General features: G+C 37.9%; 1 protein-coding gene across 4 annotated transcripts in view; it reads right to left on the bottom strand.

Moving 5' to 3' along the window:
* Positions 1-23,851, bottom strand: part of def8 (differentially expressed in FDCP 8 homolog) — a 113,097-nt gene that overhangs the window by 12,357 nt on the left and 76,889 nt on the right. The window lies entirely within an intron of this gene.

Genomic DNA, 23,851 nt, shown 5'->3' with positions numbered 1-23,851 from the left:
TTGTAGGCTACAAAAGATTAAAAATCATTCAGGGCGAAGTTAAATTCTGGATGAAATTCTGAATGAAATTGTCAGTTAGCAGGCCCAAACCAGGAGCAAGCTGCACACAAAGGAACGGAAGGTTGCTGTTTGACACATGGTCTGGTTAGCTGACCAAAATGAAGAAGTCAATACAAGTTGGCCAGAGCAATCAAAGTCAATTCTGATCACAAAGGTATTGTCAGAGACATAGAAGGTAGAGTTCTATGTATCTGACATTGAACCCAGCTGCCCAGTCTCAAATATAAGACCAGACCAAACAGGCTGATGTAGAGATCTTCACGGGTCCACAAATTCATGCCTGAACCCAAAGAGACCCAGAAATGTGCTATCCGGAAACACCCAGACCCATCTACTATTTCAAATTTGGACCCGTGCAGAAGCCAAAAATGTACTAGCCGGAACCAGCCCGGACCCGGCCAGGAGACACAGACATGTTGGACCAGATCGGCACAGATTCCACAAATAATTGCTATTAACAAGTTAAGTTGTGAAAATGAAACTTTGTTTCTTACTTAATGTTAGGTTAATAGCCTTCTCCCCTGCACATGACCGTGATCCTCAGATTGATGGCTGGTCCACAAAAACAAATGAGACAAACTTTTTTTCTTTTTTGAAATAAGACTATTCCTGAAATTAGACAATTCCTGCATGGTAAAATTGTAAAGAATAAGTAAAAAGTAACTGGTGGATGAGCACTGATCTTCCAGTTGAGCACTTCTATTCTATGGCGAATGCAAGAGCTGTCAATCTGAGAGCTCAATCCAATCCAAAGGTGCTCCCACTGTAAAACAATCCCCAACTGGTCTTTATCAGAATCAGAATGAGCTTTATTGCCAGGTATGTTTACACATACGAGGAATTTGTTTTTGTGACAGAAGCTTCCACAGTGTAACAGAATGACAGTGACAGAACAAAAAACACAGATAATAAAAATAAATAAAAAATAGAACAAGTAAATAAGGAATAAAAATATACAAATCGACATTTACTCATCATCCCTACCCACTATACCCACCCAACCATACCTGAGATCCAGTTTCTATTGGTTGAACTCCCCGATGTTTTCAAATAACATTTGAAAACACTGCATCATCATTGCGACGCAATCAGATCCGAGATGTCCTATAGGTTTAGCAAAACAGCACGTAATGCTACTCTATGAGGATTATTTCAAGATCTATGCATCGTGTTATGTTGTGTTTGGTCTCATTGGAACCAAGAACAGCTGCTCTAAATAAATGTATGTGATCTACTGTGGATATGTTTGGTGAAGCTAACTTCTAACTGTTTGGTGAAACTAACCTTAACTCCACCCACTCTGCTACTGACGGCCGAGGTAGCGCTTGAGTATTTTTTTCAGCTTACTTCTACCAAAAAAGACAGAGAAGGTCCTGCCTGATAATGCAATTATCAGAATATTCAGAATACGCAATTTATGTTCAGTGGATACTCTCCAAAATGGCGCTAGGGTGATGCGGAGGATACAAATTGTTGAATAAAGTCTATTTTTTTTTTTAATTTGCGCTCAAATAGTATTCTCGTAGCTTCGTAAAATTACGGTTGAACCCCTGATGTTACATGGATTATTTTACCGATCTCCTTGCTATGTTTCTGGACTTTGGTCGTGTAAGGACCCTTGCTGTCTACGCGAGGGTCAGAGAGCTCTCCGATTCCTTCAAAAATATCTTAATTTGTGTTCCGAAGATGAACGGAGGTCTTACAGGTTTGGAACGACATGAGGGTGAGTAAATAATGACAATTTTCATTTTTGGGTGAACTATCCCTTTAAGGTTCACCACATTAACATTGTCTGATTTAGGTGGGTTGCCCCAACGAACTGTGTAATTTATTGGCCCCATTGACACCATTTTTTATTATTTCTGCTGGTCCCTTCCACTTGGGCACTAGCTTGGCAGAGTATTTGTTCGGGGCAGACGAGAGTGGATGAGTCCTCATCCAGATGAGGTCACCCGGTTGAAACTGTGCATCTTTCTTCCGGTAGTTATAATACCTCGCTTGTCTGGCTTTTTGTGAATTAATCTTTCCAGGGGTCCCTGAAGTTGATGGCCCAGCATCAATTCTGCAGAAGTTTTGCCAGTGGTCTCTTGATATGCGGAGTTGATAGCGAAGCGGAACTCAGGTAACCAGTGATCCCATAATTACATTTACATTTACATTTAGTCATTTAGCAGACGCTTTTATCCAAAGCGACTTACAATTGGGGGATACATAAAGCGATTCTTCTTAAAGAGGCAAACAGACACAGGAAGTGGTTGTAATACCAAGTTCTTAGACATTGTTCAAATAAGTACAAGCTAGAAAGAGAAGGAATAAATATTTTTTATTTTTATGATGAAGTCAAATAGCTTCGAAAGAGATGAGTTTTCAGCTGTCGCTTGAAAATTGTCAGGGATTCAGCATTCCTGATAGGGGTGGGAAGATCGTTCCACCAGCCAGGAGTGATGAACAAGAATGTTCTGGAAAGTGATTTTGAGCCTCTCTGTGATGGTACCACGAGGCGTCGCTCACTAGCGGATCTCAGACTTCTGAAGGGGATGTAGATTCGTAGTAGTGAGTGGAAGTAGGCGGGTGCTGAGTCTGTGGCTGTTCTATATGCAAGCATCAATGTCTTGAACTTGATTCGAGCCGCAACCGGTAGCCAGTGCAAGGAGATAATTGATGGTATTGCCCCACATATGATGCAAACATAGTTTTTAATGTCCTGTTTATTCTCTCTGTCAGATTTGTTTGCGGATGATAACTCGTGGTGAGTTTCTGGATGCTTCCCCATGTCTTACATAGTTCAGACAGCAGACTGGAAGTAAATTGAGATCCCCGGTCAGACACAAGATACTTCGGGACCCCCCATCGGGTGAAAATGTCATCTCTGGGTATCCTTACAATTTTTTGTGTTTTACTATCATGCAGGGGGAACAATTCTACCCATTTAGAGTAGCAATCCACTATTACTTGCAGGTAGGTTTTTCTTTTCTTGCAGCATGGGAAAGGTCCCATAAGGTCCACCCCCATTATTTGAGCAGGTTCTGAGACTTGAAACCCCACTGGGTTTAAAATTGTCGTGTTTGTATTTTATACAGATTTCACATCCTTTGACGTAACTCCAGACATCAGCACGCACTGTCGGCCACCAAGCCACCACTAACTCTTCGAAGGTAATTTGCTGGTCTTTTACTTTCCTGGAGTGCTTTGAGGTCTCTGGGTGGAGGATATTGAACAACAGCTTTGTTTTTTTTCAGCGTCCACTTCGACTCCTCTTTCGGAGACAATGACACAATTTTAGTTTTAGAATGAATTCATTCCGATTGATGAATCTGAATGTAGTGTTTACATGAACACTAAAGAAAGGGATCAGGTTGATGTGCGTGTTTATAAGTCACAGCTTCAAATCGGAATTGATTTTTTTTTACATGCGCACACTGCACAAATATAGAGTTTCTCACTGTTTGCACATAATAACCACTCTCCTACACAGTTTATTTATTTGTTTTTAACAGCAGAATTAATATTTATTAATTTATGGATAAATATACATATAAACCGCTGTGCCGTGCTGCTCATATTTATCACACAGTAAAAATGCCCCTACCCGCGCCCAAAACGAGTTGCCTGTGGATGAGAATGCAAAACAAGGACTGGTGGTAGTTTGTCCTGCTCCACTTCACAGTTGCCGAGTGAAAGGAGAGTTTTATAATGACAGGACACGCATTTATACAACACTTTATTCAACAGAAAGAACCGCTCGTTCTGAGCGTCATACGTCATTACACTATTTCTGCATCATTGCACATGTGCAGTTCTTTCAGTTTCGGGGTTCAATCCGATCGAGTGTTTACATGCACTCTCAATCGTATTAGAAAAGGAATAAACCACCCCCTTCAATTCGATCGAAATTTTATTCTGATCGAGCTCAATCGGATCGATTAAGGTGTTTTTATGAAGGTTTTTCAGTCCGACTGAGCTGTCAATCTGATTACAAATGGATTATTTGGTTGCATGTAAACGTAGCCAATGTGTCCCAAGAATTTTACAGATGTGGCCTTTAAGAACGCGTATTTTTTCACGCGGCAGCCTGCAATTCGCCACACGTGATCACGGAGCTCCCTGCAGGCGCTTTTTTCAGATTTTTTTAAAACATTGTTGTGCTTCACACAATATCCACCAGGTGGAACAAGGACCAACTGTAGTTAAACACCATGGCCAGCTCTGGGGTGCGTTTCCTAAAAGCATCGTTAGCCAACTATGGTCGCAAGTTCCGTTGTTACTAGGGCTGGGTACCGTAACCCTGTACCAATATGGCACCGGTACCTATGTAACCGGTATGTACTAGAACCGAATCCGAGCGCAGATTTCGGTGCCATGCCTGAGTGATTCTTTGATGCCTCAAATACGGGCATCCATATTTCAACTCCATAGCAGAGGCATGAATGTACCGGCCCTCGCGGCCAAAAAACAGACCGACCCACCGGGAATCCTTCTGGTGCTCCCGATTAGCCAATCTGGGCCTGCCCCAAACCCTCTCATCTCCCATTAATAGACCATCTGTAGCAATAACTTACTACGATTGGTGAGAGCCAGGGCTTAAAAAAAAAAACAAAAAAAACAGTTTAAAAAAGCTTAAAAACTGTTCTTGCGTTCCTTCTGTACTATTACCATTCCGAAACCGGTTTCTGTAGAATAATTATAGGTTAATAACATTATTTTTTACAACTCTTTTTGTCTATAATAATAATAATAATAATAATAATAATAATAAATGTACTTTCCTCAAAAAAAAAAAAAACTATTGGAGTCTTAGTCTGGTATTTTGCGTCTAATCATGGCCAATACAGCATCTTTTTTTATAACAAGATTTTGGCCAAATGTATTATATGAACGGAAAAACTTTTAATTCAATTAAAGTATTTTCTTAAGATATTTACAATGTTTACTGCATGGTCAAAAATGTTGCTACTTGTATAAAACTTAGTTTTGAGAGGAAAAACAGATCATGTAGGCTTTATGTCACATTTTATTAATACATTCAGAAATAATGTAGGCTAAAATACCAGTGAATAAAGCAAAATGTTTAGAAAATTATAAACATTATAAAAATAGCTATAGGCTATAGTTCCCTTCTAAAATATAAGTTAACAGCACAGTGAGGTGGTGAACAAGTTGTACTGTGAACTATTTAAATTGAGCAGTGTAACGTTTTATATGTTTCTTTAACTGTATTTTATTTTGATAATGAACAGGTTGCGATGTCAAGTTAGCAAAATATGTTGAATGTGCTTGAGGCGCCGGCGTGATCACTGTATTTTTTTCCTCTTCTGAGGAAACTGTTACCCCATAATTTATGGTCATACAGACAGAAGCAAAACATAATTCAAAACTGTAAAGCTTTTGCAAAATAAAGAAAACAAGCAGGATGCCGCTTAATTTCTGCAGTCTCGCATCCTTTCTGTAGGGACATCTTTTCACAATGTCTTTTTCTTTCATTTTTTTAAATCTGTAAATGATTTAAGTGAAGTATATTTAGTGTATAGGCCTAAATATCCTTACCACATTAAGCTACGTTTTAGATCATGATTTTAGATATCCACAACGTAGGCTATAGCAGAGCATAATAAAAATAAGGCTGTAGAGTAATACTTTTTAAATGATTTTTCAGTGATCAAACTGTCATGATAAACACGTGATAATACTATTGATAACATAATTATGAATATATTATTGGCCTTCGCGTAGTACACGCAATAAATTCAATAGACTACAGCTCGCCATGATTAATGTTCTCCGCCACTTCAGTTCAGTACGTTACATGACTGCCCCCTACTGATCATGTATTTCCTATGTTAGAGCATTCCCTGTGGCCCTGCATAATACACCGTGGTCACGTGTGATCCCTTTCCTCTGCGCACGCATTCTCAGTGGCCAGATCTGCAGCTGTCTTTTAAAGAAGTGGCACTTTTTCATGTTGAGGGTGAGCTTGGCCTGGGTTAGTATTTGTAATATCATGTTTATATGTGATGTGTTTTCCGATAATGATCTGCGAAAGACAATTATATTGTCAATGTATACAAAGCAAAATTGTCCCCTAAGTTCTGCCAAAACCTTCTCCATCAGCCTCTGGAACGTGGCCACTGAATTCCTGAGCCCAAATGGCATAGACCAGAATTGATATAGCCCCTTGGTGGTAATAAAGGCGGTCTTGTCTTTGCTGCTCTCCTCCATCTCCACCTGCCAATAGCCTGACTGGAGATCTAGGGTGCTAAACCGCACACCTCCTTCCATGAACTCCAAAATATCATGTACAAGAGACATGGGGTAAGTGTCTGGCACTGTCTTGCTGTTAAGTTTTCTGTAGTCTACACAAAATCTGTATGAGCCATCTGGTTTAGGAACCTGCACGACTGGTGATGCCCAAGGGGAACAAGAGGGCTCGATGATGTGGTCCTCGAGCATTTTGTCTACGTGTTCCTCAATTATCTTCTTCTTGAAGGGGGAACATGGTAAGCACAAGATTTAATGGGTACTTCATCTGACAAAATGATTTTGTGTTTTTCCACATCAGTCTTTTTGAGGTTTCAGGTTTTGAGGTTTAGGGGAAATGGGTGGTGTCTCCCAGGTTGGAGGTAAGGCATAGTAGAGATGGTTGTTTGCCCCGTCAATCTGAAGTCATCTGGGTGTTTTTGGAGAAAGGATAGTACATGCAACCTCCTTCTGCCTCCAGGCCATATCTGTTCTGAGCGAGTTTCAAAATTGCTCCAGCAGACATCAGAAAGTCCAGGCCAGCCCAAAGCGGAAATGCTAAGTGAGCACCTTTCATTATGAAGGTATTTAAGTTGCATACCTTATTGTGCCATTTATAACTGATATCTCTCTGGCCTATATTTTGGTGAACTTTTCCATCAACCATGATGAACTTTTGGGGAGGGTCTGAAGGTCTTGTTGTGGCTTCACCTCTTAACTGTCTCCACAGGGTTTCCTGTGTTTCCTTCGACCACCCCCTTCATTTCTTTGTCTTGCGTCACTGTGTGTGGTTGGGCTATGGATAAGCCAGCAAGATGTTTGGAGGTATTTCTTTCAGGTGGGTTTTTATCTGCCCTTTCCCTTGTATTTTGTATTTTGACTGCCAACTTTCTGCCAATAATCCTTCACCCCCATAAAGTCCTTCTCCACCATTGAACCCACTTTCACCAACTGTTCTACTGTTTTTACCATCCCTCTTAGGCAGCCTGCCACCCTGGGGTTGATATTATTAAGGATGCGTCTCACCATCTTGTCCTCGGAAATATCAGGTTTCCACTTTAGGCAGAGGGCCCGATAGTCGTAGGCAAAGTCTCTCAGGCGCTGTTTTGGCTGCTGTACCATCGCCCTCAATTTGTCTTCGACCTCCGTGAGGTAATCCTCTGGTAAAAAAGCAGCCATGAATGGCTTCTTGAACGACCGCCAATCGGTTATCTTCCTCTTTTCAGCCTTCCACCAGCTCAAAGCAGGACCACACTGATGTCGACCAGGGAGACATCAGACGTAATGTTAGTAGGTTCAGTTGTCGTAGCTTTTTTTATCTGACTTTCCCATTTTGCTTCTCTCCTCAGGAAACAATCTGTAACGGCCTTCTCCAGCTTCTCCAGATTTTTCTGGAAATACTCTTCCAACTCTGCCAAGCCAGCATCCACAGCCTGCCTGAAATTGGCCTCCCGAATTAAGGCGCTTTCAACTGATTGTTTAAAATCATTTTCCCCAGCCTGTACTTTTGTGCTAAGGACCAATAAATCCACTTTTAATGTATCAATATCTGCTTGCATTGTTTGTATAACATTACATGGACCAAACAGCTAGTCATCATCATCAGTTTTATCCTCAGTGTCAGAAATGTAAAGGGAACTTAGCATAGATGTTACTTCTGCTGTAGGGTTATGTCATGTTACAAACGGGCCTGCAGTAAAGTCTACATCAGGCTAGGGGTGTGCGATATATATCGTCTGCGATAATATCGTAATTGTTGTTTTAACGATGTGCGATTTGACATTATCGAGTATTTTGCAAAAACCTTTCAAAACATCCCTATAGAGCGCACGCATACATTACGTGAAGTCTAGACTAGTACGTGTGCGCATTTAGTGTCTTTTCTTTCACTGCATGATTCAGTCTATTAAAATGCATTTAGAACGATCACAAATTCAAGACATGGCAGAAAATTTATATATTTATACCACGTCATATAGTTATTCAATTTCACACGAAGAGTGCGGTTTTTCTCCAAAAAATACCATGATTACAAATGTGACACTGAATTCAATAAACAATAAGTTAATTAAGAGACTTACGTTTTAGACACCATATTGCTTGTTTTTGCTCTATTTCGCCAACAAAAATCATCCCGAATACAGCCACAGTGCTGTTTTGTGTCTCTGAGCAACATGACGGTGTTTCGTTCTTGAATGAATCAAACGTTTAAATGATTTGGTTCAATCGCAATGACTCACTTATTAAGAGGGATTTGCTGCCACCTGCTAGTGGTTTTATTTTCACAATTCGGCTTTTTCTTTTTTTTTATAGATTTTTTTCATGTTTTAAATCATTTCAAATATCAGTATTCAACGTTTTATTTTTAATGTATCAAAACATTATTTATGCATTTGTAATTGCAGGTTAAATGCATTCATGTCTTGCATTAAACAAAATACATGTGTGTAAATGCATCTAAATGCCACTTCAGATGCAGCTTCTGTGTTGATTTCATTTGCTTGGTAACAGCCCAAATGTCTTATTATTCTAATTCTTTGATTAAATGTAAGAATTTGACTCAAAAGATAATGGACACGTCTAGAAAAAATGGCTTTATAGAGGTAAAAATGCCCATAAAATGTAAAAATCTGTTTAAACTTATTGGAAAAGATTAATTTCTATCAGTATGAGCTGACCACCACACAGAATATGAAGAATATTAAAAACATTATGAGTCAGCTGTGTTCGGCAGTCCTTAAGGTACCAGCACAATAACACACTCAGCAAAATATCGTCTAATTATCGTCATCGATAAAATCCAATAAAATAGAGATATAATTTATTGTCAATATCGCACACCCCTATTATGAAGTCATATTAGCAAATTGAGGGTCAGTAAATAACAGAAATCTCATTTTGGGTGAACTAGCCCTTTAAAAGAAGATGCACATGGTTTTCAAGAGTCTTCAACCGTAATATCAACAGTAAAACCAATTATGCACAATTTGCAGATGCACTTTTCAAGAATTGACTGAGAAAACGGGAAGCACCACTTGTTAGCCACAAACATTAAAACATTATATTCCCGGAATTGCACTGCTTGCTAAAGTAGAGTAAAAATTAAGCCGTCTGAAAGAACGAAAAAAACATTTGCCGTATTTGAACCTGAAGCCAAGGCTGTTATAACTAATTAAAATAACCTTTAGTCTCTGTGCTTGAAATGCCAAATGAAACCCCTCAAAGCCATTTTCTAGCATGAGTCTGACTGGCATTTCAAAAATAATTCCACAACCACGGGCCTGAAAAAAACCATTCACAAAAAAAAAAAACTTCTTACTTCCTGTCCATTCTAGCAGAAATATGGCTCAAGATCTGAGAAACACGGCGAGAGGAAAAGCAGGATTAGTGGTATTGAGCTGTTAGATGTCATCAAAGCTTCAACAAAAGTGCTGAGTGAATTCAAGGCACGTCTTTTTAGAAACGTCTCTCATGAAGGACTGCTGTTCATTATCTCGCTCCCGGCAAGAACGTCTCTGACCTTCTGCTGCCAGCGCTGGAGCTTCTCATCTCTTTGTGTTCTATCATGCCACTAAAGAGAGATCTGCTCCTTAAAGCTGCTGTCAAGATACTCTGACTAACCGACAACAGATGACACATCCACTGTGAAAACATCACAAAGACATGAATAAAATAGGCTACATCTCATACTGTAACCTTCATCTTTTATACTGAAAATTTCAACTGTTTCTAGAACATTTCTCTTTACACCAGGGAATGCCAGGAAGAGGAATTTACTGAATTTAACTCAAAGAAATTCAATTTAGGCATGCATTCTGAGTAACGAAGTTTTCTTCCACTTATTCACTTATTAAATATGATTAAATGCAAATTTATATAGGTGGAATTTCAGCCTGAATCATCTAGGTTTCTTGAGTTGTTTTCTTTAAAACAAATTCAAAGTTTTCCCAAAACAAACTTTGCTTTTCTAGATTAAAAATGAAACATTAAAACACAACAAAATCTGAAACATCTAGACTTAAGATTTTTCTTTAAAATTTTCAAACTAATTGTTCATTTGAATTTTCCTTTCATTCAAAAATCCCAGAAAATATCGAGATATTATTTTTTGTCAATATCGCACACCCCTACATCAGGCGTAGCATCAGAGTTACCAACATCATCCACAACATTTTCACCATTATCATTAGGTGTCTGTACATTATTATTAACCATAGCAATCTGGGTATCAGTATCTATTTCCTCCATATTTACAAATATATAAAACAACAGAAATCAAAAACAGAACGTCCCCGTACGGGCCACCACTATGTAACACTCCGTGAGGAGTGTGTGGTAATGTAGATTGTCTTTGAGTCCGTGAAAACTATATACAAGATTTGAATCAGATGGAGCAATCCAGAAAAGTAATGGGTTGAAAGTCACATGTCTCATGAGATTATATTTCAAATTTGAAGAAGATTCCTGCAACCATTTTTCTGAGACTATTTCTAGTCCCCCCTCCCCGTTTGAGGAACACTATTTACAAAATGTATTCTACAAAAGGTTTCTACAAACTATTTTAGTCATTATACATACCACTGCATACACTGTAAAAAAAAAAATCTGTGACATTTACGGTAAAATACCGGCAGCTGTGGTTGCCAGAACTTCACCGTTAAATATATAATAGCAACATTTTAGGTTTTACAGACTTAACTTAAATTCACAATAAAAAAACTTATTTCATGAACTGATGTAATGTTAATAATATATTTTGTATATATTTTATATATATATATATTTATAATATATAAATATTTTTAAAGTAGTTTTTAAACATTGTAATACTGATAACCACCAAAATCAGGTGGTGATGAGAAAGTCACATGGTGAATCAAAGCTCATCCACAAGCTGAGAAGGGATATACTAATATACAGTGGGTACGGAAAGTATTCAGACCCCCTTAAAATTTTCACTCTTTGTTATATTGCAGCCATTTGCTAAAATTTCAACGAAAAAACTAAATATGAAGTGTCATGCACGGAATTCTGGGAGCGTCAATTTACAGATTTTCACTGTAAATTATATAATGACTTTTTATTTTTCACTTCCAAAAACCGTAATTTTCGTCGGAGCCTCATCGTGACCCGTGTCTGAAGCATACATTGAAAAAACACCAACTCGTTGGCCGGCGACAGCCATGACGTCACTACCGGTGCGACTACAGTATAAATAGGCACCGGGAGCACACATCATTCTCTTCTTCGTCTTCATTGACTGTTTTGTTTGAAACGTGCATTTTTGTGGTAAGAGCGATCTCTATTCATCTCATTATGGCGAGCACTAGCAAAGCGTTTAAGGATGTGTGCATTTGTGTTGACGTTGTTTAACATCTGATGACACACACGATCTATGTGTTATTTGTTTGGGCGAAGAGCACGCACGCGATGCCTCCGAGGGGGCAATCAGCGTGCACTGCGAGCGCTTTTTCCAAGGGGAAAGTTCCCCCCTCATTTGTCTATCTTTTCGAGGAAAGAGGGGCAGCCATCTGCTTCCCGCGATTCAGGACCCACCGCTGCTGAGGCACGGAAGGGAATGAGCTTGTGGGGATCGCAGGTGGATCTGGCCGATGAGTTTGAAGAGGGGTTTCCCTTTCGTGATCGTCGGCTGTGCACGAGAGTGAGCCGCTGGAGGATGATGTTATTTCATTAACATTATCTGATTCAGGGACCAGTGCTCTGCTGGGATCAGCCCAGCAAAAGCAGGAAATGTCTGTGGAGGGCAAAGAAGCTGAGGCTGAGCCTTCCCAATCCTCCTGCCCTGCATATGATGAGTTTTTCGAAATTATGGATCGTGCCACGGCGAGGCTTTGCTTGCTGTGAAGCAGGTGAAGAAAGTGACGTCGCGAAGTATCTCGATGAACGTTATTTTTCTGGCATAACCCTCCAGCTCAGGTGAGCCTTCCTTTCTTCCTGTTTTTCCACATAAAGATTTAGAAGGAATGGAAGAGGCCGTTTTTCCTCACGCATCCATCGATTCCATATCTCTGTCACTGCAAAAATTTCCTGGATGTCCGGGCTGGGTTTACGCTTTCATGCTACCCTGACTGGTCTACTGTATCTGGGTCGCCCTGAGGGGCTTCCCGATCACCAGTATATCCCCTCTTGCTGAGGCATCGAGCGGGAGGTATAGGTGGCATTACGAGAACCTTCCTGGGTAATGCTGTTTCGGGCAGTGCTCCTTTGAGGGTGCTCCTTTGAGGGTTGTATTTGAGCTTGCCTCTCCCGTTTGGCCCAGTACTGCCGGGTATCTGTAAACAGATGCTTGGAAAATTCTAAAATCCAAATATCTAAAAATCCATGAAAGGGAACGTCTCAGGTTACTTATGTAACCATGGTTCCCTGAGTAGGGAACGAGACACTGCGTCCTCTAGGTTTCTTGCCATGCTGCGGACGCAAGCTTCAGACGAAGAAGTGAATGATGTGTGCTCCCGGCGCCTATTTATACTGTAGTCGCACCGGTAGTGACGTCATGGCTGTCGCCGGCCAATGATTTGGTGTTTTTTCAATTATTGCTTCAGACACGGGTCACGACGAGGCATTCCCCATAGCGACCCCTAGAGGATGCAGTGTTTCTCGTTCCCTACTCAGGGAACCATGGTTACATAAGTAACCTGAGACGTTTTTACTGCAGCATTTTTACAGTTTTTTTACAGTTAAAATCACAATAATTTTTTACAGTGTAGTTTTTCAGTTATAAAACAATAGACAGAATCTTAGACATCGTATAAGTGATTTATTTGAGCACTAGAAAAATACAAAAAGAAAAAAAAGAATTACCTTTGTATGTCAAGTACATACTGTGATTAGCAGAGATACAGCATTCACACTGATTGCTGGTCATACAGTCAGTAATCACACGCTGATGTGCGGTCATACAGATGGTAATCATACAGATACAGCCACATTCCCCACAATACACGCACACATAAATGAAAAATGTTGAATAGGGAAAAAAAAAAGAATCATTTGTGCAAAAAGCCGATCGCTACACCCCCATCAGATGACAGGTGCATCACAGTGTGCATCACGAGAGAGTGCCAGAATTCAAATAAACAATATTCCGCGTATCTTTGACTTTTTTTTAGTGGATGGTCTCATTCTGTTTGTAACACTGTATGCTACAAAACCATGTTGCTTTTTACTACCAAGACGCAGTTTTTTGAGCGCAAGTTATTCCATAACGGATACAAACAATAACTGTCCCCGAAGAAATGAGATGTAAACAAAGGAATAGCCACCCATATTACAACGTTATTGTTTCGTTGGACTAAAAGTGCTCTATGGGATGTTGTTCAGTGGACCCTTACCTTTCTAACTACACCGGGATTTACAGCTGTGGATGCATTTATGACTCGTTATTACGACGAATCTCGTACATACTGCGTTTTGATTATGCATGTTTTCATGTGTACTGCTTACACAAATTTAGCAAATACATTCAATATAAGCTTTCCATTGAAAAACAGCGATCTATCGTCGATGCTCGAGGCTTAGACCTTTATAATGATATATAGTTTGTCAAGATTAATTTTGTCCCATTTCATTCAATCTATTCGTAAACATTGACACGTGCAAACAAAGAGCGTTCAGTGTGCCGGCGTCCAGGTGCAGGTTTACATTAGCACAGTAAAGTTAGTTTTAGGTTCGATATTCGCCAGACATTTGCTTTTGCGTGCCACTGTTCTATAGAGTCAACAGTCCTACAAATATACCACTGCCACGATTAGTTTTAACAATATGCAACAACTTTATATCGACATGAAAATATTATTTTATTTTAAATTTAAACCGGAGAAAGCTTTTGACGTGCTATAGCGACGTTTGATGCATAAGGGACCGTCTGACAATTCCACCGATTGGGTTTAAAACGTCCAATGTATTTTAACTAAAGTGACTTTTAACATTTAAAATAAAACATTGCCAAATTGTAACGCGTGTAGAACTCATAATGATTTACTACAGGTGGGATTTTGCCAATACCTTCCTTCAAATATGCAGTACAATACACAATTGTGTTCATAAAAACTACCGTAAGTACCCAAACGACTGTTCAAGGTGGTAGTACATTCCTAGTGTCCAGACTGACTTACTACAGGTGAGATTTTGCCAATATCTCCCTTACTGTACATACAGTACATAATTATTCTTAGAAAACAATTACTGTAATTCACCAAAAGGCTTTTGTTATGTTCCAAAGGCTGTAGTACGTTTGTAGTTACAAGGCTGATTTACTACAGGTGAAATTTTGCCAATATCTACCTTACTGTACGTACAGTACATATATATTCTTAGAACATAATTACTGTAATTCACCAAAAGTGTTTTTTCATGTTCCAAAGGCTGTAGTACATTCCTAGGGGCCAGACTGACTTACTATAGGTGAAATCTTGCCAATATCTCCCTTACTGTACATACAGTATATAATTATTCTTAGAAAACAATTACTGTAATTGACCAAAAGGGTTTTTTCATGTTCCAAAGGCTGTAGTACATTCATAGTGGCCAGACTGACTTACTACAGCTGAAATGTTGCCAATATCACCCTTACTGTAAATACAGTACATAATTAATCTTCAAAAACCATTACTGTAATTGACCAAAAGGGTTTTTTCATGTTCCAAAGGCTGTAGTACATTTGTAATTACGAGACTGACTTACTACAGGTGAGATTTTGCCAATATGTTCCTTACTGTACGTACAGTACATAATTATTCTTAAAAAACAATTTCTGTAATTCACCAAAATGGTTTTTTCATGTTGCAAACCTTGTAGTTACAAGACTGATTTACTGCAGGTGACATTTTGCCAATTTCTTTCTTACTGTATGTACAGTACATAATAATTCTTAGAAACCAATTACTGTAACTTACCATAAGGGGTTTTTCATGTTCTAAAGGCTGTAGTACATTTGTAGTAACAAGACAGACTTACTGCAGGTGAAATTTTGCCAATATCTCCCTTACTGTTCATACATTACATAATTATTCTTAGAAAACAATTACTGTAATTCACCAAAAGGTTTTTTTTATGTTCCAAAGGTTGTAGTACGTTTGTAGTTACAAGACTGACTTACTACACATTCAATTTTGCCAATATCTTCCTTATTGTACATACAGTACATAATAAACCTTAAAAATTACTGTAATTCACCAAAAGTGTTTTTTTCATGTTCCAAAGGTTGCGGTACATTCGTAGTGATGAGAATGACTTACTGCAGGTGAAATTTTGACAATAACACCCTTACTGTATATGCAGCACACAACTATTTTTTATTCAAAACTACTCCACCAAAAGTTTTTTTTTTCATGTTCTAAAGGTTGTAGCACTCTCCTAGTGGAATTGGATTCTATAGCAGATTATTTATATTTATTTATGCATGTATGTGTGTGTGTGTGTGTGTGTGTGTGTGTGTGCTTGTGTTTGTATGTACAGTGTGTGCATAACTATTAGGCAAGTTGATATTCTGATGATATTTATTTTTTACCAAGCACATTTGACAAATTCCAAACCACATCAATCTTAATAACTACTATTAACTACACACACACATACTTGCATTTGTGGTTTACGGGGACTCTCCATAGGTGTAATAGTACACAGGAAGTGTACTCATAAACCATGTTTATGTTGTAGTACCCATGATATTATACACATTTGTGTCCTCATAAACCATATATACCAGTACAGACACACATAAATAAATAAATAAATAAATAAATAAATAAATATGAATATGAATATAAACAATCTGCTGTAGAATCCAAGGCCACTAGGAGCATACTACAACCTTTAGAACATGGAAAAAAAAACTTTTGGTGAATTAGTTTTTTATGAAAATATCTGTGTGCTGTACATATAGTAAGGGTGTTACTGTGAAAATTTCACCTGTAGTAAGTCAGTCTGGTCACTACGTACGTACTGCAACCTTTGGAACATAAAAAAAAACACTTTTGGTGAATTTCAGTAATTGTTATCTCAGAATATTTATGTATTGTACGTACTGTAAGAAAGAAATTGGCAAAATCTCACCTGTAGCAAGTCAGTCTTTTAACTACAAATGTACTACAGCATTTGGAACATGAAAAAACCCTTTTGGTCAATTACAGTAATTGTTTTCTAAGAATAATTATGTACTGTATGTATAGTACGGGAGATATTGGCAAAACTTCAGCTGCAGTAAGTCAGTCTGGCCACTAGGAATGTACTACAACCTTTGGAACATAAAAAACCCTTTTGCTGTATTACAGTAATTGTTTTCTAAGAATAATTATGTGCTATATGTACAGTAAGAGCGATATTGGCAAAATTTCACCGGTAGTAAGTCAGTCTGGCCACTAGGAATATACTACAGCCTTTGGAACATGAAAAAAAAACACTTTTGGTGAATTACAGTAATTTTTTTCTACGATTAATTATGTACAGTAAGGAAGATATTGGCAAATTTTCCCATGTAGTAAGTCAGTCTGGCCGTTAGTGATGTACTACAACATTTGGAACATAAAAAAACCCTTTTGGTGAATTATAGTAATTATTTAAAGAAAGTAGTTGTGTACTGTACATACAGTAATGGAGAAATTGGCAAAATTTCATGTGTAGTAAGTCAGTCTGGTTAATAGGAATGCACTACAACCTTTGGAACATGATTTTTTTGTAGGTGAATTACAGTAATTGTTTTCTTAGAATAAATATGTACTGTATGTACAGTAAGGGTGATATTGACAAAATTTCACCTGTAGCAAGTCAGTCTGGTCACTAGGAATGTACTACAACCTTTGGAACATAAAAAAACATTTAGGTGAATTACAGTAATTGTTTTCTAAGAATAATTATGTACTGTATGTACATTAAGGGTGATATTGGCAAAATTTCACCTGTAGTAAGTCAGTCTGGCCACTAGGAATGTACTACAGCCTTTGGAACATGGAAAAAAACACATTTGTTGAATTACAGTAATTTTTTTCTACGATTAATTATGTACTGTAGGTACAGTAAGGAAGACATTGGCAAATTATCCCATTTAGTAAGTCAGTCTGGCCATTAGCAATGTACTACAACATTTGGAACATTAAAAAAAACCTTTGGGTGAATTATAGTAATTATTTAATTAAAGTAGATGTGTACTGTACATACAGTAATGGAGATATTGGCAAAATTTCATGTGTAGTAAGTCTGGTCAATAGGAATGTACTACAACCTTTGGAACATAAAAAACCCTTTTGGTGAATTACAGCAATTGTTTTCTAAAAATAATTATGTACTGTATGTACAGTAAGAGTGATATTGGCAAAATTTCACATGTAGTAAGCCAGTCTTGTAACTACAAACGTACTATAGCCTTTGGAACATAAAAATCCCTTTTAGGGAATTTCAGTAATTTTTTTCTAAGATTAATTTTGTACTGTATATACAGTAAGGAAGATATTGGCAACATTTCACCTGTAGTAAGTCAGTCTGACCACTAGTGATGTACTACAACATTTGGAACATAAAAAACCCTTTTGGTGAATTATAATAATTTTTTGAAGAAAATAGTTGTGCACTGTACATACAGAGATATTGGCAACATTTCACATGTAGTAAGCCAGTCTGGTCACTAGGAATGTACTACAACCTTTGGAACATAAAAAACCCTTTTGGGCAATTACAGTAATTGTTTTCTTAGAATAATTATGTACTGTATGTACAGTAAGGGTGAAATTGGCAAAATGTCAGTTGCAATAAGTCAATCTGGCCACTAGTGATGTACTACAACATTTGGAACATTAAAAAAAAAACTTTTGGTGAATTTCAGTAATTTTTTTTCTAAGAATAATTATGTACTGTATGTACAGTAAGGGAGAGATTGGCCAAATTTGACATGTAGTAAGTCAGTCTTGTAACTACAAATGTACTACATCCTTTAGAACAGAAAAAACCCTTTTGGTGAATTATAGTAATTTTTTTAAGAAAATAGTTGTGCACTGTACATGCAGTAAGGGAGATATTGTCTATGGCGACATATTGGTTAAATATTTTTTTGTCAGTTTGCCCACAAGGCATTTACTATGGCTTTGTAAACATAATTTGTATTAATTATTGCACTTCGTTTAGTACTGAGAGGTATATTTGCATACGGCCCCTAATGCCTAATAATATTCAGTTGTTGCTGTGTTCACACTGCACGATGGAACAGCGACAGGAGGTTACACACTGCATGACTTTACAATTGGAAGAATCGCAGACAGCTTTGTCTGGTGCAGGGTTGCCAGGTTTTCTCTACAAAACCCGCCCAATTACTACTCAAAACTAGCCTGAAAATAGCCCAATTGGTTTCGAGGGGGTCCCCCAGTCAAATTTGTCCATTTGGGGGGTAAAATACAAATTTTTTTGGCGGGGTTCTCCTGGTACAATTCACATTCCAGGGCCTAAATATCACGTTATTGGGGTCGCTTCAACCTGCAGACATAAAAAAACAACCAGCAGCAATCGCGGATTTGGCAACACTGGTCCGCAAACTACGTTTCATATAACTCCTCCCCGAACTTCCCGCTGCCCTGTATCTTGGTCTTTCATTGGCTGTAGGTCATCGCAGCTGTGTTTTTCAGTCAGAACTCATTTCACAAAGCGTGATTGTGAATCGCCGACAGCTCCAGATATGTCTGGTGCAGGGTTGCCAGGTTTTCTCTACAAAACCCGCCCAATTACTACTCAAATTACTGTCTTTCATTGGCTGTAGGTCATCGCAGCTGTGTTTTTCAGTCAGAACTCATTTCACAAAGCGTGATTGTGAATCGCCGACAGCTCCAGATATTTAGCATGCCAAATATTTCACGGCGATTCCCTCAGATCCCGTCTTTGATAATTCACACTGCGTGATTGTCACTCGCGTGAACGAGCAGCGATTTGCCTCATTTGTTGGGCATTTGTCGGCGATTTCACAAAACCTGTCGGCGAGTGAAAAATCGGTCTAAAATCGTGCAGTGTGAACTCAGCATAAAGCAGCCTAGGCGAATATCCAGCGAATATCAAACCTAAAACTAACTTTACCGCGCTGTTAAAATTAAGCTTCAATTAGGCCTCTATGACTCACACCGAATAGCATATAATAGTCTTAATTAAAAAAAATTATATATATGATGTTTTGAAAAATAGACCAGCTGGCAGCACACCACCATTAATGAGGAGCTAAGGGGGTTGGGAGATGTGAAGAGAAGTGGGGATGGACTAAAAGATAACTACTCAGTATCGCCACTCCCTATACGCAGAGTACGCAGTTTACATAGGGCACCAACTCCCAGGGGGGCACCATCCCAGTTGCTCAAAAAAAAAAAAAACTTTCATTCTATATTACTATTAATATACATACATACATAAAAATCTGAACATTAACATATATATTACATATATATAATTATAAAAAATGCATTTTATGATGAACACGGTATAGGCAGTATAAGCACACGTGACGCGCCATTCCCACATCTGCGCACGCGCTCGCTCTCACCTCATGTTTGCAGCTGAATACAAATGATCATAATTAATGGACAACTAGACTATATCAGGGAAAAGACATCAGCGCAGTCCGGTGCAGAGAAAAGAAAAATATAAAAGCCCAAGATGAAGCCCGTGCATCACTTTCAGGTAACTGTGAAACTTTTTTGACTGTTGACGTTAGTAATGTCAGTAATTTCACCACCACCAACAACGCATCTGACTTAATATTCTAGTTTTCATGACTTAAAATGTATTATATAAAAACAATGAGGCAATAATGATTGGTTAATTAATAATAATCATATGGTTTCATATTTCATTGAGTAACACTGTTAAATACATAATGTAATACAAAATAAAAAATTAGCATTATTACAAATGCCTGCAAAGGGCACAAAAGGCCTGATAATTACTGTTGTTACACTTACAGGACGATCAAATACTTGTTTAATATTGACCAAACATTTAATTTAAATATCCACTTAATTTTTTCAACAAAAACATGTGGACATCACAACCCTTACCAAAATTAACCATGGTTTTATCGTGGTAAAACTGCTTAATTTTATTTTGTGTGATTTCTGAATGCTTGAGACTATAAAATCAATCAGACAACGGTATTACTAAAATTATAGCCATAGGTAACTGTCTAGAGCTACAATTGTAAATTATAAATAATCCAATTTAATTACTATTTATTTATTTACTTTTATATTTTATTAAAGCTCTATTTTGACCCTTTATAGTATGTGTTTTTTTGTTGTTGTTGTTTTGAAGGAGGGGGCACAACAATGCTATTCTGCTTAGGGCAAATATTTGGCCAGCAGCGGCCCTGTAACTACTGTATATGTCTGCTCATTGGTCAGCAAAACAGTATAATGATTAAGATTGTTAGAAGTACAGCTGGCATCTTGGCTTAATTGTTGTCACCAGTGAAGTCTAAGCTTTGGCATCTGGAACTTCCTGACTTTAGAAATTTTTTGCAAAGACAGAGGACTTTTTCCACAACATAATTTATAAAGCCTTGAATGGTTTAGCTCCTCAATACTTGAACAATACCTTATTGCATTATAGCCCTTTCGGTCCATTGCTGTCTCAAAATTATGGGCAATCATTAATACCTAGAATATCAAAATAAGTCTGTGGGCAGTAGATCTTTTTCCTACTTGGCACCCAAACTGTGGAACAGGCTTCCTAACGTTGTTCAGGAGGCAGACACACTCTATCATTTCAAATCTAGATTAAAGACTAGTGTGATACCATACACATAGCACACTGTCACATTTCTAAATCTCTTAAGGGATTGTTAGGCTGCAATAATTGGAGCAATCAGGATCACATCCCATAGCACCTTATGTACTTGTTACATCGTGAGAAGATTGCCATCTACACTTACATTAGTCTGTCTGTCGCACTCTTATCCTGTGGTGGACCTGCACCCAGGAAGGACCTTCAACGGTCACTGAAGACCTCGATGAGACAAGCCCTCCTGACAGAAGCTCAACAAAAACCTTGGTGACTATACAAAGACAGATCCTCAGCAAAGACCTTGAACTTTTATTATAGAACTGCCTAGAGCTGATCAATTAATAAAGGGATAGTTCACCCAAAAATGAAAATTTGATCTGCTTACCCCCAGGGCATCCAAGATCGCAGACTTATAAGTGCATTACCGCCACCTATCTCTCAACTGGACCATTGACACTCCTAATTGAGATTGTAGATAGAGTGTCAATGGTCCATTTGAGAGATAGGTGGCGGTAATGCACTTATAAGTCTGCAATCCGCCGTAAAGCAAGAAGAAGACGGCGCGTCACACCGGCTATTGAGAACGCGCTCAGGACAGTTCGGACATTGCGGTGAATCAGAGGTAAAAAACGATATAAATACGGTTCAGTTTCTTGCAAAGACTGAACATTTCGTGTCTTTACACATCAATGTATCGTCACGAGCCGCAGGGTTTAATTTGGTTTTGTTTGTGTATGTTTTTTTTACTCTCAAAGCCGTGATTCCTATTCACTTCCATTATATGACTGACAGACTGCAACGGTTTGAGTTAAAAATCTTTGTTTGTGTTCTACTGAAGAAACAAAGTCACCTACATCTTGGATGCCCTGGGGGTAAGCTGATAAACACAAAATTTTCATTTTTGGGTGAACTATCCCTTTAACTTCACACTGTTATTGATCTGAACTAACTTGAGCTGAATAAAGACATTATTGTCTTATAGAATCTGTCTCCATAGCGGAGTTTCCATAATTGCTTCTGCTATTTCCTGTTTATCTCTGAGAAGTTGCTTTGATGCAATCTGTATTGTATAAAGCACTACAGAAACAAACATGACTTGACATTGTCTAACTAGTCAGAACCCATTTTAGAGGTGGTCAAACAACAGTCTAAAAATTCTTGACACAAATGAACTTTGTTTTTTCTAAAAAAGTTCTTCTAGTCTGTTCCAGACCTTCCAACATGAAACTAGATGAGTAAAGTTTGAGAACAAACTTTGAAGTTGGCTTGAGAAAGCCTAGCCTGAAAGTTTTAAGCAGCTGTAAAAGCTTGATGTTTGAAAGTTTAGATAGATAGATTATACAGATGGTGAAAGAATGTTGCTAGTATTATTCAGCACATTGTTAACATGATTTAACATGTTGTTATCATGTTTCTAACATGATTAGCATGTTGTTATGATCAGGTTGTTAGCATGATTAACTTGTTGCAAGTATGTTTTTAGCATGATTAGCATGTTGTTGACATGATCAGTATGTTGTTAACATGTCGCTAGCATATATTTTGGCATGATTAGCCTTTTGCTAACATATTGCTAGCATGATGTTACCATGATATGTTACCATGAACATATTGCTAGCATGTCAGCAAACATGATTCTAGCATAAATAACATGTTGTTAACATTATCAGCATGTTGTCAGCATGTTAATAGCATGATTAACATGTTGCTAGCATGTTTTTAACATGATTATCATGTTGGTAGCATATTGCTAGCATGTTTTTAACGCAATAAGCATGTTGTTAGAATATTGCTAGCACGTTTCTAACATTGCTGTTATTATGGTTTTTAGTATGATTAAGTTGCTAACATGTTTTTAGCGTGATTAGCATGTTGATACATGTTGTTAACATGTTTTTATTATGATAAGCATGTTACTAGTATGATTAGCATGTTGTAATCATATTGCTAGCACATTTCTAGCATGATTAGGATGTTGTTAGCATGATTAGCATGTTGCTAGCATGTTTTTAACGTGATAAGCATGATTAACATGTTACAATTTAGCATGTTGCTAGCATGATTAGCATATTGCTAGCATGTTTTTAGCATGTTGTTAACATGATTAGCATGTTGCTAGCATGTTTTTAACGTGATAAGCATGATTAACGTTACATTTTAACATGTTGCTAGCATGATTAACAAGTTGATAGCATGTTGCTAATATGTTTTTAGCATGATTAACATGTTGTTAGCATTTTTTTATATGATTAGCATGTTGTTAGCACGGCTAGCATGTTTTAGCTTGATTAGCCTGTTGCTAGCATGTTTTACCATGATTTAATATATAGCTAACATAAATGAAAAAATCCAGCTAAAACCAGCTGATTCAGGGAAAAAAAACAGATAAAACCAGCTGATTTAACAAAAGCCAGCTAAAAACAAGTTTGGTTGTTTTTTTTAGCACAGGGGTCGCCAACTGGCGGACTCAGGTCCGAACCTGGACAGCGAAGCCTTTTGACATACAGTGGGGAAAATATTTATTTGATCCCCTGCTGATTTTGTAAGTTTGCCCACTTACAAAGAAATGAAGGGTCTGTCATTTTTATGGTAGGTTTATTTTAACTAGGGATGCACCGATACCACTTTTTCCAGTACTCACCCGATATGATACTTTTATTTTTGGTACTTGCCGATACAGAGTACCGATATTTTTATTGCATTTGTACATTTTTTAAATATTGGGTACAGAAACCAAAAGGGTATGTATAATGTTAGTTGGTTAACTTCATTTATCAAATAGATACAGTCA

The sequence above is a fragment of the Sinocyclocheilus grahami genome, unplaced genomic scaffold (genome assembly GCF_001515645.1).
Source record: "Sinocyclocheilus grahami isolate Dianchi unplaced genomic scaffold, SAMN03320097.WGS_v1.1 scaffold388.1, whole genome shotgun sequence".
Classification (NCBI taxonomy): Eukaryota; Metazoa; Chordata; class Actinopteri; order Cypriniformes; family Cyprinidae; genus Sinocyclocheilus; species Sinocyclocheilus grahami.
The sequence above is the reverse complement of the archived record's forward strand: the minus strand, read 5'-3'. Positions and strand labels throughout refer to the sequence as shown.